Source organism: Felis catus, chromosome B3 (genome assembly GCF_018350175.1).
Source record: "Felis catus isolate Fca126 chromosome B3, F.catus_Fca126_mat1.0, whole genome shotgun sequence".
Lineage (NCBI taxonomy): Eukaryota > Metazoa > Chordata > Mammalia > Carnivora > Felidae > Felis > Felis catus.
In genome coordinates, this window is record NC_058373.1 from 38,990,651 (window position 1) to 39,005,350 (window position 14,700).

Consider the following 14,700-nt stretch of genomic DNA (forward strand, 5'->3'; position numbering starts at 1 on the left):
AGGAACGTTGGGGATCAGGTTGGACGTGAGGGAGAACTTTTCAGATTAGCCTGTATTCCTGGTGGATCTTCTCTGTAGAGCTCCAGGCCGCAGGGGCTGGCAGGGGCGGGGCAGTGCGGTGCCCCAGGGGGGTGCAGCGGAGGCAGTGTGTGTGTGTGTGTGTGTGTGTGTGTGTGTGTGTGTGTGTCTAAATCAGCTGCCGCCACCAAATCTGATAATGTCTTTGCCTAGCAATGGCCAAAGGCCTTTTGGAAGGTTCACCAAACACTCTTATACCAAATGAGTATTTATGGAGCATGTCCTGTGTGTCAGGCATTGCGTTAGGTGCAGGACGTAGAGGTGAGCAAAATAGGGCTCACGGTGCAGTGGGAGAGGCAGGTGTAAATCATGGTGATAAACTGGTGTCTCTACTTGGAAGGAAAGGAACGTCGCTCTAGGAAAGTATAGAGCAAAGGAGCTTGGGCTGGGGGTGGTCTCTTGGGGAAGGGACACCTGAGCTTGGACGGGAGGATGTGTAGGAGTTCACCAGGCAAGAGGGATGGGGAAGAGGTGGGGTAGGTGAGCAGTGTAGACAGAGATCCAGAGTGGGTGGGAAGGTGGTGCTTTGGGAGAAGTAAAAGAAAGTCAGTGTGGCAGAGTGGGGGGAAGGACAGGGTGCAAGAGGGTTTGGGGGAAGTGTGTGGGAGGACAGGTAAGAAGAGGAGAACAAGGGTAGAGTCAGCCTGGAATCCCAAGCAGGTGGGGGTTGGGGGGGGTGACATGGTGGTGGGCCTGAGGTGGGAGGGGTGGAGGAGACGGAGGGATGGGGTCCAGCCGTGGGTGCGTGGGCTAGCTATAAAACTCTTCCTTTCAGTTTGAAATGCAAAGGGGGCATCTCCAGTGTGGTAGGGGTGGGGAGGAAGGACACAGATCCTTTTGTTTGTTTTCAGCTTTGTTGAGGTGTGACCGATAAGCTACATGTTTGAACTGTACAATTCGATGCGTGTTGACCTATGTATACACCCGGACAGCCATCACCATACTCAAGATAGTGAGCATATCCATTATCCCCAAAAGTTTCTTTTGTAATCCATCCATCCCCCCAGCCCCATGTCCAGGCGACTACTGATCTGCCTTTGCCATCACAAGATTAGCATGTATGTTCTAGAAGCTTATATAAATGGAAGCACACGTTATGATAATGTACTCTCGTTTGTCTCTCTTCTTCCGGGAAGCACAATTATTTTGAAACTTACTTGTACTGGACATGTAGTCTCTTCCTTGGACTTTACTGCTCACTTTTTTTTTATCTTGGGTAAATCTCTTAAGCCCTTGCTGCCCATGGTGAGGTCTGTGGACCCAGCCGCCTCTGTATCACCCAAGGGGTTTGTGAGTGATGCGGACCTCAAGCCCTGTGGCAGCCCTGGGAATCAGGACCTGCATTTTTTACCAGATCTTTAGGACATTTGTTCGCACGTTAGGGTTTGAGGAGCGCTGTCTTAAGCTCTCTGGACCTCGGTTTGTTTCTTCCCGTGTTTGTGGACCGCAGATGCAGGGAGTTGAGTTAATTACACTCAGTAGTTCATGGTCAACATCAGCCTTTCCTTTCATGGCGTCCATTGTGTACTTTCTCCGTCCCCTATCCTCACTTTTGTTACCCCCCCCCCCCACAGTCACCCCCTCTAATGTGTTTGGAATGTGTTCTAAAATATGCATGCACCATGGTAAAATACGTATTATCGATCTCTGCGGGCACGTGCTTTAAATTTACACACATTTAGTTGTGCTACAAATCTTCAGTTCCCAGCTTTTTTCATTCAACACCTTGGTTCGGGGCCCACCCTATCGCTACAGGTATAGTCGGCCCATGGTTTCTTACTGATGCCGAGTTCTCTCTAGCGTGTTTCTATGACGTGCTTCTCCTCCATTCTCCCAGGGAAGGGCGAGGGACACCTGAGGACGCCTCCAGCTCCCCACTACTATACATAGCTTCATCCTTGTGGGCTGCACCTGAACCTCCATCTTTGCAAAGGAAGTGTCTTTGGCTCAATGACCCAAGTTGTCTGCAGCTCTGACTCCAGTCGCTTATTTTGCCAGTGGATAGACCTCAGCAAGTTTCAGGCCCCCAAGCTGTCAGGCAGAAGATCCGAATAGATGTGTTTTCCTTTGAGTGAAGTTTCCGGCTCTGACACCGTGGATGGTCTGAAATCCTTTGATAGTCAGAGTCCCTGAGACCTTCTCTTTCCCCTGAGTGCACAAAGTGCCTTAACTTCTGAATTTTTCTTTTTTTTTTTCCCTGTGAATAATACACCAGCTGCTCCAGGGAGCTGAGTGTTGCATCAGTTTGCTGCACTGTTTAAAATCCCGATTCTGCAAACTCCTCAGAAGGGAGCGACAGTTCCTACTCCTGTGTAATCATTTATGGATCAGGTAATGATTTCCCTCTTGGCTTAATGACAGTTCTATTCTCGGGAGAGCCGGTCAGCTTGTCAAATATTGCTGATGTTCCCTGGTAGATCAAGCACCGTGGCTCTGTCTGCCATTCCTTCTTACCCTTGGCACCTACAATGGGTGAGAAAAGTCACTTCTTTCAAAGGAATCTCAGGACCAGTGAGAGGGTCGGGGTATGAGGAATGGAAGACTTGATTTGCCTTTGTCTGAGGGCATTGGAAGATGTGCCTGCTTCCCTCCCTGTTCTACGTGCTGGGTGTCTTTAGAGGCAGAAGAGGAGGCTGGGAGGGGGGCCACACCGTGACTTTTCACTGGAATCCAGCAACTCTTAACGACTCTACCACGTCCCAGGCACTGTGCTGATTTCGTGGGGCTCAGGCTAATAGGTTTGGCTGGTTGCCCCGGAGGACGTTCCTCTAGGAAGACTTTAGTGGGACTCCATCTTGTGCTGGAGCAAACTGGTCAACGGTGGAAGAACCCAAAGGACGTGAGAGGTCAGTTCGTCTGGACCGTCATGAGAGCGAGCTGTGCGCTCAATTACCTGGGCTGATGAGCGGGGGGCGGAGACAGCGACCCTCTGCCAGCAACACTCCTAAATAAAAATTCAGTTAAGAAAAATCAGTCTATGCGGGCAGGGGGTGGGGGGCGGGAGTTGCCAAGGGTGGTCTGGGGACCTGTGCTAGACTGTGACCAAGTTGTCACGGATGAGATTAGGAAAATGAAAACAATGTGGTGAGTTCTTCATGAAGCTAAACTTATTGACTATTAAGGACTCTACTTTGGGATTGTCATCCAGTGTCCCTGGTGTTCATGAAATTGAGATGATAGTAGAAATTACAGAAAATAGAAGATGACTGCGAAGTCCTTGTGTGGCTGTAAGTTTTCCAATCTCTGCCAGGCTTTCTCGCGCGCGTGTGTGGGGGGTGTGTGTGTGTATGTGTGTGTGCGTGCGCGCGCACACGTGCACACAACTGTGCATAAATTTGACTTGTTTGTGAAATTCCAAAGCCTGAACACCACCAGCGCAGCTTTGGGATCGGACGTACCTTGATTCTTAGCTTCTCCTCCAAATGAATATCTTAACACGTCATATCCAATTTGTGCCTAAGTAATGTTGCTTTGTTTCTAATAATAACAATGTTTGTTAAGACCAAAATCTTACCTTTGGAGAAGGAGCACGCTCCACAAATTAGGTTAATTTGGCAATCATTAACATTTTAATGAATATATGCTGTTAAAACTTGCATAAGTAAAAATGCAAATGAGCAGCAGCCTGAGGTGCTGATGAGTGGTCAGCTGAAGGTAACTGAGTCACGTGGCTCTTCCGCTGTGGGTGTGGGGTCCCTGTAGCCAGACCCCACAGCACAGGGGCTGGGTCCAGGGAGCCCCTAAGGTGCCCCTTTCCTCTACTGTATTTAAATGGAGATCGTAATTAAATTGTGGTCGTAGAGGAAGACAACTAGAGCCCCCTCATGCTACACGCTCCAGAATTTAATTTTCCAAATAAACTGAGTGTGGCTTTGATGCCCAGGGAGGATCAATAGAATGGAAATTGCTTGCAGTTTCCCCTAAAGTGTTACAATGGATTACTGCTCTCACATTTCCCCTCCATGCCCCTTTTTTGCCTGCCAGAGAGAGCCTGGTATTCATTCTAGACCCATGCTATTGGAGGAAATAGGAAATTAAAAAAAAAAAAATAAATGAATAAAAAAGGAAACTATGAGCCACGCTGAGGAGGCTCAGGAGGATGAGACCGTGTCCTCCTGCCTATGAGGTGAGTGAGGGCTCCCTTGTCCCTGTGAAGGAGAAAAGCGTCTGTATCCCACTCTGTGAGGCACAGGGGTGGGGTTCAGGTGCTCTGAGAAGGGACGTGGAGGGCCTGCCTCCCATCAGGTCACCTTCTCAAGGAGGCCACACAGGAAGGTGAGCCAAGTGTCGGGTCCCAGCTGAGGGTGCCGCTGCCTGGAACCTCACTGCCTGCTGATCCCCTCTGGAATCTTGGGGAATGTTCTGTCTCCTTCGCATCCTCTCAGAACAGTCAGGTCAGGGAAGGGTCCTGGCTCACGCTGACTTGCTTGCTCCTTTGGGGCTCAGATTGTGGAAGATGTCTGCCCCACAGGTGATCTGGGGTTTTAATCTGAAATTTTCAGCTGTGGGGCTAACTTCACAAGGTCGAGTCTCATGTCCTTTTTTGCTCCTGTGGGGAGACACCAGTGAGCTTGGACGGTTGGCAGGAAGAAGGAACTCTCAGGAGTGAGGTTCCTGGGTCATAGGCCCCCCCAGTGAGGGCTTGGAAACCTTTTCCCGACCTGGTGATGGCAGATAGCCTGCGCCTGGGAGAGTCGAAGGCTGCAGTGCGATCAGGCAGACCTTTATTGGGCACGTTTGTGTGAAAGACAGTATTAGACACTGTGCACTGGGGGGGGGGGGGGGGACAGGGGCAGGGGGTGGGGCAGAAATGAAGACTCAATTCTTGCCCTCCAGGAGTTTACAAATTAGACAAATACCCTCATGGCTTTTTTTTTTGATGTTTTATTTATATTTGAGAAAGATTGCAAGCAGGGGAGGGGCAGAGAGAGAGAGAGAGAGAGAGAGAGAGAGTGAGTCATACACAGAATCCGAAGCAGGCTCCAGGCTCTGAGCTGTCAGCACAGAGCCCGATGCTGGGCTTGAACTCACAAACCGCGAGATCATGACCTGAGCCGAAGTCAAATGCTTAACCGACTGAGCCACCCAGGAGCCCATACTCTTACGGCTTGAATGTTTGGCAAAGTAACATGAATTCAGGAATCTGAAGCCAGATTGAGTATAATCTCCTTATTCTACGTTTGGGGAAACGGAGGCAGGGAGGCAGTTTTTCCCCATTGCACACACCATTCTGCGCTCTAGCATGCTGTTTCTCTCAGCTGGAACAGGTGCAGGGATATGGTAGGAGGACAGGTCAGAATGGGGGAGCCTGAGCGTGCTGTGGGCTCCCCTCCTCCACTGTGTGACCGAGATTCCGGAACCAGCAACCTCCTACAGCGGGTGCTGGCAGTGCCTTCCCGGGGCTGACAGATTGACCATGTTTTGAGATATGTGGAGAGCGAAAGTTCTAGAAAATTAATTACTGGCAGTAGACACTGGCTACCCAAAGGCTGTAGAAATTTATGGGGTTTTTGTTTCCTTTTTGTCATGGAATAAGTTATCAGCATGTGTGTTGATTGATTTCTTGCTAAATTCCTGTCTTCAAAAAAATAAATAAATAAATGAAACCAGAGAACACAACGCAACATTCTCACAGTTTGGAGTCCCTTAAAGCATTTTAATGAACTCCCTTCCCGAGTCGCTCTTTCTTCTTGGTGTTGAGTCCCCACCCCCCTCCCCAAAGCTCCCATCTGGTTCTGACTCCCAGACCTACAAAGGGATGGTCCTTCTGGAGGGCCAGGACCCAGCTGACATTGGCAAAGTGCCTCGGGCTGAACAAGCGAAGGAGGCACTGGCTCTCAGGGTCTGTAAGTGCAGGGTTTGCACCCGAGAGCCGGTGCCCCCTTAAATTGGACGCCTTGGGTATCTCGCTTCCTCACTCAGGTCCCAGCCTTGCTTTCCTGGCTGCTGTCCACTCCTTCCCATCTGAGGGAGAAGCAAAGGCAGCACCTGAGAATGGGCGGTGACCTAAATGGACCAGGGTGGACCTCACCCCAGAGAGAGATTAATGGGAAGCATGTTATTTTCCTGTGGAGGTCTCTGTGTCCTCCATGGAGGAGGAGGATGGGACCGGATGGCTGCTCTGTGCTCCCTCCTCTGGCCTGTGTCTGAGGCACATCCTGTCCTCAGAGAAAAGCCCCTCAAAAAGGCCATTGAGTTGGGGACCAGGGCAGACAGGGTGCCCCGTGTTGCTTTTTGGAACTCACGATATTTACAAGCCATCAGTGGAGGTGAAATTGAAAAAAACAAAAACACAGCTGTTACTAATTTAAAATGTGACATTCCCCTCATCGCAAGTGCCCTGGAACCGGAGGATGGGAATTATTGACTATGTGACACAAGGGGAGAGGGATTACTGTGCATATTAAGAGAAGAGAAGAGTGATGGCGGAGTACGTGATGTAAAAGGGGACAGTCGCCACAAAATTAAATACAAAAAAATTCAGTGGAAAATAATTATGGTCTATACATTATGGGCTTGACACATGCTAAGTTTTCTACTTTTAAAAGCCTCTTGTAATTTCTGGATAACTCGTTCAGCTGTCTAGTTCCCACTGCCCCACCCCACCCCTGCCAGGCTTCTGTGCTTGTCAGAGAAGCTATTTGCTTGGCTTTTAACCCCTTGGGGGGATTTCCCCAGCCCTATCTAAGACTAATTTCTGGGAAGATGAGGACCCCAAAATGATCCCTGGGGTTTTGAGCTCCCGTGAATCATGTTGGTAGAAATCTCCCAAATCTTGAAATGTTCTCCGGCTTTTTCTCTTCTACCCCTTCTCAAGGTTTGACATCCTTGAACAGTGGCCAGATCAAATGGGGAGGGGAAGGGGGTTGGCTGGGGGATGGTCTGTGATCATTGTCATTGTTTGAAGCTCAATGTCTGTAACCTTTCAGGTGCCAGGGGACTGTTAACTTGACGGCGTCTTTCTCAGATTCTGGCGGGAGACTGAACTGTCCAGGGCCAGGCAGACAGGAACCCCCTGCCCCATCATTACTTGTGGTGAATCCCCACTCAACACCACCCGTGATCCTCCCCTAGAGCAAAAGACTGGAAAAAGTGGGCTGACCCTGTGGCAGGAAGGAATCAGGGACACTGGAGGAAGCACTTTGTAGAAATACCAAGGTTAGCTTCTCGAACTTTCTGCGGTGACGGCAATGCTCTGTATCTGCACTGTGCAATACGGAAGCCACTGCCCACGTGTGGCCACCGAGCACTTGAAACGTGGCTGGTGTTGTGGAGGACCTGAGCTCTAAATTTAATTGGATTGTGGTTAACTTCGGTTTAAATAGCCACATGTGGCTACCGGATTGGACGGTGCAGCTCTAGATAATTCGGGTTTGAAGGAGGATGGCCTAGAGAAGAGAGGGGAGGCTGGCCAAGGAGGCCCCTGTTAGGGGTTGAGGGCTTTGACTCCTTTTGGGATGAGCTGTGTGGTTCCAGCAGACCCAGGGTGAGGCTCTCCTCCCTGTGGCTCTATTTCAAGAAGGGCCTGATGGAATTCTCGTCCAGAGTGCAGCATCAGGACTGAGGCCACCACTCTTCCTTCCCCCCTGGAACCGTGCACAGTCACATCCCTTACAGGGGTCAGGCTGAACGGATCCTCCCCCTCCTCTTATGGAAGAGGCCAGGATGGGGAAGGGCTCTGTAGCAGGTTTGGCTAAAGACCCAGATTTCTGGATCTCCAGCCCGGAGTTTTCCTTACATAGCCTGCCTCAATTCCCTGGGGCCAGTTTCCTCCTGATTAAATCCTGGGCACATGCTTTATTCCCCTCTTAGAAGGGCTGAGATGGGGCAGTTCCCCGAGGTCCATAATAGAGTGATCCTACCCCTCTCCCTTCAGCCCCTTTCCAAGCTCTGGCCTCATCTGACCTTTGGGGAGCCTTTTTGGGTGATTGCCTATTGCGTCTGAAGGTGGCAGTGGAATAGGATTTGCCGGTGACATTTGGATTTGGGCCAGGTAATGTGAATGTGGCAGATTCCTTGGGTTCCCCATCCCTGTGGAATAACGGACACCAAGCCAGAAGGAGGTGCCAAGAATAGACCACGAGGCCCTGAGCGGGAGACTTGGCACCAAACGCCCAGGGAGAGGACCCTGACTCAGGGAGAGGGTGCACATGCGTACATGTGTCTTAAGCCTCGGGGAGGGCAGGTCAGCCCCTCGGAGGACTGTTCTGGAGGAGAGGCCCCTGGCAAATCAAAGGGAAAACGGACTTCATTTGCTGGGATGGGCTGTTGGTTTGTGGCAAATTCTGCAGGGAGAGGTGGCTGGGGTCTTCTGCCTGTAACGTGAGGGCTCCCGTGGGTCTCAGAGGGAAGGCGGGTCTTGGCGCCCCTGAACAAGTCCCAGGGCCTGGGGTTGTCCCTCTAGACCTCGCTGGTCTCCGCTCTGTGAGGCGGGGAGGGGAGGGGTCAGTCATTCCGCCTCAGATCTGTAGATCCTATTTTATTCTGTTAGCTGGCGTTGGCTCCTTATGTCCCCTGCTAGACTAACTCCAGGCCTAGCCACATCCCTGGCCTCTCAAGAAGATGGAATAGATATTCGTGGGCTAAGTAATTATCTTCTATAATGAAGGACTTCTGTAAAAAGAAAGGTCTTTGGTGGAAAGTTGGGTCTCCCAGTCTCTTGATTGGGTTGGGGTTGGATGTAGCCCAGGGCTCAGCATTTTCTTTTTTTTCTTTTTTTTTTCAAATTTTTAAATATTTATTTTTGAGAGAGATAGAGTGTGAGAGGGGGAGGGGCAGAGAGAGAGGGAGGGAGACACAGAATCGGAAGCAGGCTCCAGGCTCCAAGCTGTCAGCCCAGAGCCCGACGTGGGGCTTGAACTCCCCAACTGCAAGATGATGATCCGAGCCGAAGTCGGAGGCTTAACGGACTGAGCCCCCTAGGTGCCCCAGGGCTTGGCATTTTCAATAGGAGGTGCCCTGTTGCCTGAGGAGGTAATAAAAACTGTAGGAAAAATGTCCCAGGCCACAGAACAACCTGGAGGTGGATGCCCCAACCTCTGGAAGGTGCCGCAGACAGGACCTTCTCATCCGCGTTGAGCTGATGTTACGGTCTCTGCCAGGAACAGGTTCTCTGAGCCCCAATGGCGCCTTGAATGTGTTTCTCCCCGTGTGACCCAAATAAAAAGAGGTGTGTCCAGTGGTTAGGCAGGGACAGAAATGAAATACTGAGTGGTCAGGTGGGCAGAATCTTATTAGGCAGTCAGAAGACCTGAGTTCTGGAGCCAGCCCTGCCATAAACTGGTGTGAGCTAGGCCACGTCCTGGTCCTCCCCGAGCCTCTGTTTCCTCAATGGTAAGGTGGGGTATGTTGGGCAGGGTTCCAATAGGGTTCCAACAGGAAGCAGGTGCACACTCAAGAGGGGTGATTTGAGAACACGACTGCTGACAAAGCTGTGGTCAGAGCAGAGGAAAGGCACAAGGGGTGTGCAGTGCCCTGGGCTGACTGGCACCGGCCTGTTTCCAGCCCTGGACCCAAAGGGGCAAGGAAGGGAGAGTGGAGGGAGAGACAGGGTGTGTGTGTGAGGGGACAGGATCACCCGCCAGGAGCTGCGACCTTTAGAACCCAGGCAGCCTGAGGCAGCCCTGCAGGGACCGGCCAGTCCAATGATCACCCAGTCTCATTCTCTTCCCTCCCATCTGCTGCTGGGGCTCCCCATTGGCTGAAGGCTGGCAGAGGCGGAGGACAAGGTTCCCCATGGATGCCATCCATGCAGGTCTGCCCCCTAGGCCCCAGAGCAGGCTGGAGAGTGATGGGCCGGCGGGGCGGTGGTGGGCGGGGATGGTGTAGAATGGGCAACATCCAGTCCAGCCCACGCGGGATGGACTATTCCAGCCCTGGGATAGACTGTGAGAGGGGGGCAGGCCCAGGGGCAGGCACGCGTTGATTCCTGCTGATATCCTGGGTCTCCGCTCTCGCAAGGCAGGGCCTCCCCTGCTTGCTCAGAGGAAGGTGGCAGTCATTCTCCCGTGGAGCAAATTTCCAACCGAACCTGGTCCTGAAGGAGGCGGAGGACCATCTCCCTCCCAGCGCCGGCCAGCGCCGCCATCCGTCACTCTGCCAACCGCGTGAAGTAATGATAGATTAGTGCACATTAGGCCTCCCATCCTGCAGGCCTAAAAGCCGGGGCTTTACCAATCAGTGAGGGGGGAAGCAGTGCGAGGTGAGTGGGGCTCCGCGCAGGGAGCTGGAGGCGCCGGGAATTAATAAGCACTTGGAGACGGCAGGGATATTGAACTCATTCCTTAAATCAATCCTTAACCAAGAAGGATGAGGGAATGAGATTTGGGACAATTAGTGGGTAATGACGACCTTGTGAAAGGAGCTATTGACAAAGGGTGTAAAGGGGGGGAGCAGGTGGGTGGCGGTAGGGGGTTGGAAGAAAGTGCCAATGGCAGTGAGTCCACAGGTCGTGACCCTCCTGGAGGGGAGGGGGGTTGGGTGGGGGTGCGGGTGCTCCCCGTGTGGCCTTCTTACTGGGTTAGAAAGAGAGACCTCGACAAGGTGGCCTTCTCCTCCTCCCACCTCTCCATCACCTCCAGAGACCCCCAACATGCAGAGCCCTTGACGGTGGAGGGTTAGGGTCCCTGCATTCGGGACAGACCCCAGCCTCGTTTCGGGTGACAGAGCCACAGTCCTCTCTGTCCTCAGAATCTCGGGAGACTTTGTGGCAAGGGGCTTTCTCACCACCTTCCATGAGCTCTGGTGGTCCGGGAGCGGGACCAGGGTCCCCGAGGCGAGGGCCTTGTCCCTCCCACATTGGTGGAGCCCAATCCTCCTTCCAGCCCTGGCTTTTCTGCTCCTCTCATCTTTTTGGCCTCCTCTCACTGATCGGATATCTGTGCAGCCTGGCCTGAGGGGTCCGGCAGAAACACTGGCTGTCCTCCTTCCCCACTGAGCCTCTGTACTGTGGTCCCCCAGACTCTAACAGCAGCCACAGCAGCACCAGAGGCTTTGAAGGAGGAACACCTCTGCTTTGAAGGAGTCTTCCTTCAGTGGCTTCCTCAGAAAGCAGAGCCTGAGACCAGAATTCAGAACACATGATTTATCCTTAGGAGGGCTCTTCAGAAAGAAACCTGAGAGGGAGGAAGGGAAGCAGAGTAGGGAAGGGGGAGGAGCTAAGTCAGGACATGGCCTCAGGTAAAGCCTAGCTGTGGCCTGTCCCCCTGGGGATGGTTCTGGAGTCTGAACCAGAACTCAGAGTGATCCCCTGGTGGGAGTGGGCCAGCCTTTTATACTGATCATTGACTAAGAGGCATCAGGAAGGGGAACTCTCAAGCTCCTGGACAGGCAGGTGGCTCCAGTCAGCTGGGGACAGTTTTGGGGGTGGTGGGGGGTGGGATGGGGAGAGATGAGCTACAGCAGCCCACCCTCACAGCAGTGGGCAAGGGCACCAGAATGTTCACTGTCAGGGCTTTTTAGAGCCCCTGTGGCCACCTCCTCTCAGTCTATAAGGGATGATTATAATTTGGATCCCATCTATTTGTACAGCATCTCAAAAGATAGTGGACACTTGTACAAAATTATCTCCTTTTATCCTTGCAACTTAATTCACTTTGCAAGAAAGTTTTCATCTCCATTCTGCAGACAGGAAGCTGAAGCCCAGGGAGGCCAAATGAATGCCAAAAGACCGAGTGGGCGGGGAGGCTGGGACCCGAACCACTGGGGTCACTGTGTTGATTCAGTTCAGATGGTCTACCCCATTAGAGACACCGCTCTCTTAGCGGGAGGAAGAAATGACCCTCGGTAGAGCGTGTTATTAGTGAGTTGCATATACTTCCTCCACTTACTCACTGCCCTCTTAGCTAGCTAGTCTCCTCTGCAAAACTTGGGCATCTGAGAACTTTCCTCTCTGGGCAAGACCCCTGCGGGTTGAGAGGCATCAGGAAGGAAGCGTCATGTTGGCGCCGTTGCCGTCCCCAGGTCTTCCTCCGTCTGCCCCGTCTCTCCCTATTGCCCACCCCGGCTCTTGACTCAAGCCTCATCCCCACTGTTATTATTATTATTGTGATGCTAGGGGAGAGGCCTCTGCATCTTTAATGCAGACATTCAGATAGAAAGATAACCAAAAGGAGCCACACTTAATTTAAAATGACACGTTAGGTTTCCTTCTGGATTTTTTTTTTGGGAAGACCGTCTCTTAGTAAATTACATCTGACAACCTAAAATAAATTGTGCACGAGATTTATGCTTTCTGTGGGCTTGCGAAGCCTAGCTCCCGAGAGAGCAGGGTGAAGGGAGCCTCTAGAAGGACCGGCTAATTGCAAAACTTATCTGTGTGTGACTTGCCCGGATGGGCCGGGTGCTGCCTGTCCGGCGGGCGGGAAGGTAGGGGACAGCACTGCCGGAGTCTCACCCAACGACCTGGCGTCAGGATGGAGATGTTCTGGTCTGGGATCCCTTCTTTTCAAACATTAACCACAAAAAATAAAATGAAACAAACGGGGCAGGGAAGCTTTAGATAAGGAACCAAGGACGTGGCATCTTTGAAAGTTTTCCCAACGGAGATGTCAGTGTTAGCTGAGACCGCCAGAATTTACTTTAGCTATTACTATGGATGAATAATTATGGGCAAGCCAGCAAGTACTGTGGGTTCACGGCAGGTTAATTGGGAATAATGGGTTTCATTCCAAACGGTGAGAAATGATATTTGAGGGGGGTGGGGGGAGAGAGAGAGAGACAGACGGGCTTTGCTCGCCCTCATTGATTGCTGGGATGTCCTTTCCTCGCGCATTTGGCTCTGCTCGTTCTGGCCTCTGGAGTTGAGACATCTGGGCCTGGGTCTTTGCTGGGCAGAGGGTGGAGGGGGGTGTGGGATGGAGGCTGAAGCCAGCGAGATCGGGTGGCTTGCTTATATCGCTTCCCCTTCCTGAAAGTGGGATGGGCGACCTGGCACTTGATCATTCGGCACATGTGTGTCCCGTGCCTGGGATGAGCAAGATCTCGTGGGCCTGGGCATCTCCCCGCGAGTCTGCACAGTGGTGAGCGGGAGAGACACAGAGTGAGGGAGGCAGGCATTGACAAGATCACTCTAGTCAGATGAATATACGATGCCGGCCACAAATGCCAGCTACATAGGTGATTTTAAATTTGCTTGCAACCTCATTAAAAAAGATAAAAAGAGGGGCACCTGGGTGGCTCGGTCGGTTAAGCGTCCGACTCTTGGTTTCGGCTCAGGTCGTGATCTCACAGCTTTGTGGGATCGAGCCCCGCATCGGACTCTGTGCTGGCGGTGGGGAGCCTGCTTGGGATTCCCTCTCTCCCTTTCTCCCTCTGCCCCTCCCTCACTTGCGCCGTCTCTGTCTCTCTGAAAATAAACACACGATAAAGATTTTTAAATAATTTTAAAAAAGATAAAGAGAACAAGCAACATTAATAATATATCTTATTTAACCCAGTATATCCAAAATATTGCCATTTCAACAAGGAATCAATATAGACATTACTAAGGAGGTATTTTATACTTACGGTGCGTCTGGATTCATATTAGTCACATTTCAAATGCTCAATAGCACATCTGGCCAGTGGCTACTGTATTGGACAACGTAGGGTGGATCGTCACTAATCTTGCACACACACACACACACACACACACACACACACACACACACACAGTGTGGTGAGGGCTGCAGAGGAGAGGCTCACAGAGCGTCGAGCAGGGTCAGGGGCTAGAAGGGTCAGAGCCGCAGTCCGGAGGATGGTCAGCAGTTACCAAGGCCAGGGGTTTGAGGGAAAAGCATGCCCGGCGGTGAGAAGTACAAGTGCAAAGGCCATGGGGGCTGGGGGGTTGGAGGAACTGAGAAGGCCGAGTGGCCAGAACGGGGGAGCTATAGGGGAGGAGCAGTGGAGGTGACTTTGGCCGGTGGGGAGCTTGCACGGCCTTTGGGGGCAGCCTGAAGATTTGGGTCTTATTATCAGAAGGGAGCTGGGGAGGAGGCGTCCTCAGGAGCCATGGGATCAGGGCCGCTTTCTGAAGCCAGTTCTGGCCGCTGGGAGGAGCGTGGCTCAGGGGGAATGCAGGGGGCCCCTCAGGCAGCATTGCAGCATTTCACCTCCTGAGGGGGTGCTCCCTCTAGAGGGCTAGAGGCTGCATCTCCTGGAGGCCAGGGCCTGGTGGCTGCCCGCCCCACGCCCCCCACCACCCCCAGAAACCAGGCTGAGAGGCACCAATACAAGAAAAACTTGCCTGTGTTTAGAGTAGGTCAGTGCAATTTGCCCTGCCTGATGTTAGGGCTCCAGGGGGGTATTTCAGCTCCTCTTCCTTGCCGTGCAACCTTGGACAGATCTCTCCGCCTCCAAAGGCTTTCTTCTGCTGTAAAAACAAAGTGGGGGGGGGGGTGGTATGTAGGCCAGAGGTCTAAAACCTCTGGATAGGGTTCCCCTCTGGGTTGTCTTGGGCACCACCTCCTTTGTTCTGGTTGGCCCTGGACTTGGAAGGTTTCCTTTTCTGATCCCAGGAGTGGGAGTGGTGGTCCAGCACCCTGGAGCTGTTTGCCCCTGTCGAGAGGCCCAGCTCTGCTGTGACTCTGACCACTGAAGCCGTGTGGCCATGACAGGCAGGGCCGGGACTGGGAGGCAGAGTCC

At 52.3% G+C, this 14,700-nt stretch overlaps 1 protein-coding gene across 17 annotated transcripts in view; it reads left to right on the forward strand.

The window, feature by feature from the left end:
* Positions 1–14,700, forward strand: part of MEGF11 (multiple EGF like domains 11) — a 357,968-nt gene that overhangs the window by 65,435 nt on the left and 277,833 nt on the right. Inside the window, exon 1 of one of the 17 annotated variants that reach the window (XM_019832205.3) lies at positions 2,280–2,409. The exons of the other annotated variants lie outside the window; for them this stretch is intronic. The gene's annotated coding sequence lies outside the window, so the exon portion shown is untranslated. Of the gene's footprint in view, positions 1–2,279; positions 2,410–14,700 lie in introns of those variants that run through there. 17 annotated transcript variants of the gene reach the window in all.